This window comes from Physeter macrocephalus, chromosome 15, assembly GCF_002837175.3.
Source record: "Physeter macrocephalus isolate SW-GA chromosome 15, ASM283717v5, whole genome shotgun sequence".
NCBI lineage: Eukaryota > Metazoa > Chordata > Mammalia > Artiodactyla > Physeteridae > Physeter > Physeter macrocephalus.
This window is the reverse complement of record NC_041228.1, coordinates 17,337,193-17,342,912: the sequence shown is the minus strand read 5'-3', so window position 1 is coordinate 17,342,912 and position 5,720 is coordinate 17,337,193.

The following is a 5,720-nucleotide window of genomic DNA, read 5'->3' as shown; positions in this document are numbered from 1 at the left end:
CGCGTCCGGAGCCTGTGCTCCGCAACGGGAGAGGCCACGGCAGGGGGAGGCCCGCATACCACACACACACAAAAAAAAAAACAAAAAAAAAAACATTTAAAATTACAGAGCCAAAATGACCTCCTGGCCCCTCATTACCTGGCTATTCTCCTCATCAAGTCTGGTAGCGAAAGGTATGGCTGGGAAAAGAGAGACATTTCTATAGTAAAAGGATTTTTTGGTGACTCAAAGTATCTGTGTTCATCATAAGCAATCTCAGAATCGACTGTAGGCTGCTTTTAGTAGGAATGTAATAATTGAACGAGAGTTCAAATACCATTTCTGAGTTTTCTTACCTGTAAGGATTAATAATATTTCCTTTTTAGGTATGCTTCAGGGATAAGAGATAAAGTCTGTTGAACATCTATTAATACAGAACTCTAATACCATCTAGGAGTCCTGAATATAGTTTGTTTTGTTTCCAATAGGCAATAACTGCTCCTATTATCATTAATACTAGGTAAATGTACCAAGCATAGAGAGCCAGGAACTAGGAAAAGGTACTAGGTGTTGGCATTGGTACTAGTTAAAAGTCTGGAAGGTAAGGTTCTAGGAAGCCACCTAAACCTGCCCCATGAAATCCTCTTCCATGGTAGAATTTTTTGGTTTTTTTTGGCTGCATGGGGTCTTAGTTGCGGTACATGGGATCTTCGTAGCGGCATGCGGGGTCTTTCATTGTGGTGCGTGGGCTTCTCTCTAGTTGTGGAGTGCGGGTTTTTTTTCTCCTCTCTAGTTGTGGCGCGTGGGCTCCAGGGCGCGTGGGCTCTGTAGTTTGTGGCACTCGGGCTTAGTTGCCCCGGGGCATGTGGGCTCTTGGTTACCGGACCAGGGATCGAACCCGCGTCCCCTGCTTTGGAAGACGGATTCTTTACCACTGGACCACCAGGGAAGTCCGGGTAGAATCTTTCTTAAGGAGGGCAAAGCAACATTCATTTTGACAACTATTAGCCTCAGTGAGTTTTTTTTTAACTTGGTCAGAAACTCTACACATATTGGAGATGTCACTTTTTAATGCGCTGACATTTATATCTCAGTTTTTCATTGCACATAATAAAATATCAACAGGGAAACAAAACAGTCATGTTTATGAAGACTCAGAAGCATTTTCCAATAGAATTGTCAAAGAAAACTGACCTTCTAGTCATGAGCTCAAAGCAAAATGAATCTGATACTCATGTGTATGTTTATTCTATATTTAACTTTGTGCTGCCCTATTTGGGGACAAATATTTACTCATAACCACATTAAATTGACCTTTTTAATTTTGTGTTTTATACAAAAACGGTGCTACCTACCATGGATTTTGGTGACCAACTGTCCCAGTTGCTCAGGACTAAGGAGGTTCTTGGGATGCTAGATTTATCAGACTTAAAATTAAGGACAATCTTGGACAAATCATGACACCCTACTTAGTTGGTCACCCTATTTGTCACCCAGCTTTTATTTTAAGTTCATGCACACAGCTTCTCCCATAGAATGTAATAGAACAGATAGACCCATAATTAAGAACTAATAACAATGTCTGGAGCTGCTGTCCATGCTCTATCCTCACCCCCATCGGGTGCCGAAACTAAGATAGAAAGACAAAGAATGCAACCAAATGAAAACAAACAAAGTAGGAAGCCTATATGTTATCACAATCATTTGTTCTTGAATATTCATAAAAATTGTTATACAATGCCTACATATTCAAAAACACTACTGTGTGTGGAAGTACCTTGAAAACTATCAAGCCCATATAAACATTCTGTATTATCATGAATATCACTGAATAATAAACGAACTTGTATACTGTGAACATTATCGTTTTATATTATTTAGGAAGTATCTATAGAGAACTATAGGTTCACCGATTGTCCTGGTTCTAAATAGCACTACAGGTTATTTAACATTCAAAGTATATGTTGATGCCAAAATCATCTGTTTCCAACGTGACAGGGATCAGTTGTTTAAGGAAAGTTATACAACTGACTTTGCTATCAGTATCTACAAAGAAAAGAGAAAATTTTGCAGACAAAAAATCAGGGTTATTGAAGTGAGTTTCCTTTTAATAGTTGAAGTGAAAGTGAAAAAGACGTAACAAACCCCAGATGTTCCCAGAGCAGCAATAGGCGGGTTAATTTTATTATGGATTTCATAGCACTGGGAAGTGTCAATTGATTAAGAGAGCTTGCAGTTCTGAGTGTTTTAGCCAGCCACCCATCTGCTTCACAGAAGTTTGTTAACACAGCTGGAAAAGATGGAGTTGCCAAAGCTTTCTTAAGCCTTTCAAGTCTCATCTTTTTTTTTTTTTTTTTTCCAGTAAAAGAGCTAAACAATTAGAATGCCTTCTCTAAGGAACTAAGTAAAGGAGAAAAAAAAGTATTATTTTTCTGTATTCCTTTGCCATGGCTGAATATTATCCATATCTGTGGCACTATTAAAGTATAGATAGAATTGTAGTTTCTAGCAGTCCTAAATATACCTGTAAGTTGCATATTTTTTTAATGAATTATCTTATGGTGTTCAAGAATACATCATCACCATTTAGCCAGAGGTCATAATCCCCACTCAAAAGCTTTCTCTGTGATTGAATCTTCCCAGGCCCAGTCTCGGTTTCCAAATCAAATCTCTTGCACATTGATTCGTCCTACGCCACTCATAGTCCTAAAATGGTGATGATCAAGAAAACACACTCGGCCACGCCAGGTTCAAGGCTATATTCATTATCCTTTAAAATTCCAATTAAAAACTGCCACGCTCCCTAAACATTACTAAGAATGATGAAAAAAAGCCGGGGGTGCTGACTGCTTGCCAAAAAGTTCCCAGGTTGTTTTTAAAACAGTTTGCTTGAACCAGGGAATCGGGCAGACAAGGGTTATCATTCATTGACTGTCATTTAAAGCCAAGAATAGTGCAAGTTCTATGTTTGTATCTTCTTATTTAATTGTGTGTTCACGATTACATTTTAGCACAGCTGTTGCTTTATAAATGAAGAAACTGGAATTCAGAAAGTTCAGTAAATTGGCAAAAGTCACAGAGGTAATGAGTGCCAGTCAGGTCTAGAGCATTGCAAAATCTATTTCCCAATATATCAACTTCTTGGCTGAAATTCAGGAGTTCCCACTTAGAAGGTTCTAAGGCCTTTTACATGGGATAAAGGGTATCAAACACAACTTCTCTCTTTTCAACTTTCAATAATTGTGGAATTGAAGTAAGCTTAAAGTTTGTCTTTCAGTTTCTTCATAAGAAGAATTAGACTTACTAATAACTGTGTCTTTGATACTCAAATTTTTATTTTCATTTATTTAAAAAGAATTTATTATAGGCCTATTATGTGCCAGGCACTAAGTCCAACACTGGAATATCAGAGCTTAGTGCAACTGATGTGACCTGTGCCCTCAGCAAACAAATTTTAGTAAAACACTTCTCAAACTTTAGTGTCAATAAAAAATATGAGAGACTAACCTCGCATAATCATGATTCTGAAAGTCTGCATGATGTCCAGAAGTCTGCATTTTAATAAGTCTTCCAGGTGATCTTTACGCAGAGAGGGGTCCTCAGAGCAATCCTGGGAGAGATAAACTTTAAATAAAACCCAGATTACGATGTGTAATTACAAATTGTGTTAAGTACATTGGAGGAACAGAACAAGATAATATGAAAGAGAAGAAAATAGACATTGAAGTTAGACCAGGGATCAGAACAGGGAACTGATTGTCATCAGAGAGGGTTGGAATTAGCCAGGTGCGGTCAAAATCAGTGAAAGAAAGTAAACAGAACAGCCAAGGGTGATAAGATTATTGCAGATACTCTACAAAAAGCTGGGTTGCTCCTCTGAAGATATAACTGCTCTCTCCTATATACGAAAAGAAATTAAGCTTTGCACAGTGAGGAAGCTGCCATTTCCTCCAGTATCAGAATAACAAAGGATTAAGTTGTCCAACATACATCATAGACTATGTATGTGCTTGCTTACATCCTTGAATGAGGCCACAGCTCTAGAATCTGACTTCAGGTTTTCCGGAAAATTTTGAATGATATCAAAAGGCAAGATCACTTACTGTAACCCACCAAACTCAATCCATTCTGATTCTTTTGATATGTTGGGGAACTTTCCTGATAACTACTTCCTGAGAGAGGAGTCTGGCTGATCTCAAGTTTCTATTATAAAGCATCTAAGAGGCCATAAGCCAAATGCTTAAGCACCCAGGTGTGGGGTGAGCTCTTAGACTCTCAAACAAGTAAGATTGTGTGGACCTCATGAATATGATCATTTTGTGCAGCCTGGCGTGGCAGGGGGAGTTCTACGCTCTGTGGAAGATCCATCTCTACTATATAATCAGTTCCTCTGAGGCTCCAGCCGGGCTGTGTGACAACACAGTGGAGATGTTGTCAGGGGCCTCAGTTGGCTCACTATGCATGTGGGCTCTACTCACCCCTAATATAGAGTTCATTGTATCATGATAGTACTGTCTAGCTGAAAGCATCATTTGTACAGCAGAGAAATGATGGGCCTTCATAGATAAGCCTCCTCAGTAGGCTCAGGGCAGATTTTGAATTTAGACATGGGGGAGAAACAGGTAACCAGATTATAGGTCATTCAGTTCTTCCCCATGCCAAGAAAAAAAAATACAAGAAAAAGCAAATACTTTCTTTTCTTTTCTTCATTCATTCCTTCCTTCTTTTTAGGCTTCACTTTAGGAAACTTTCCTTAAGACTAGACATCTACTATGTGCTAGGTGTTCTGCTGGCCATGGGAAAATGGAAATGTAAACTCCCAGCCCAAGTTACCCTCACAATCTAGTAGGTGAAACAGATGCTTAAACAATTAATTGCTTTAAAATCATTTAAATGTAATAATAGAATTGTTATAGCTCAAATTTAAGAACTATTTACTATGGGTCAAGCATTATTTACAATGTTTTACAAGAATTGACTTATTTAATGCTCATGTAGTCCTAAAAGTTTGTCACTATGGATACCTCTATTTTGCGGAATAGGAAACAGAAGTATAACAGGGAAAGAAAATTGAGTACATATTGAAACCCAGACAGTTTGATCCTAGAGCCAGTATTTGATCCATTTTGGTGTCCTACTGATCAAATATAAACAAAATATAGAGGGAACACTGAGGAGGAAGTTATTCATGCTGTGGGGGTCAGTGAAGGCTTCAAAGAGTAGGTTCAGATCATCTGAACATTGAGGTTGTGGTGGGGAAATACAGGGTGGTGTCAAAAAGATTAATAAGTTACCCTTCTTGAGTTTAAAAAAACTTATAATAGAGTGAGGGAGACAAACTTCAAAATAAGAAAACTTTTTTTTCCTTTGTTTGTTTGTTTGTTTATACTGCAGGTTCTTAGTAGACATCAATTTTATACACATCAGTGTACACATGTCAATCCCAATCGCCCAATTCAGCACACCACCATCCCCACCCCACCGCGGTTTTCCCCCGCTGGTGTCCATACGTTTGTTCTGTACATCTGTGTCTCAACTTCTGCCCTGCAAACCAGTTCATCTGTACCATTTTTCTAGGTTCCACATACATGCGTTAATACACGATATTTGTTTTTCTCTTCCTGACTTACTTCACTCTGTATGACAGTTTTAGATCCATCAACATCTCAACAAATGACTCAATTTCATTCCTTTTTATGGCTGAGTAATATTCCATTGTATATATGTACCACATCTTCTTC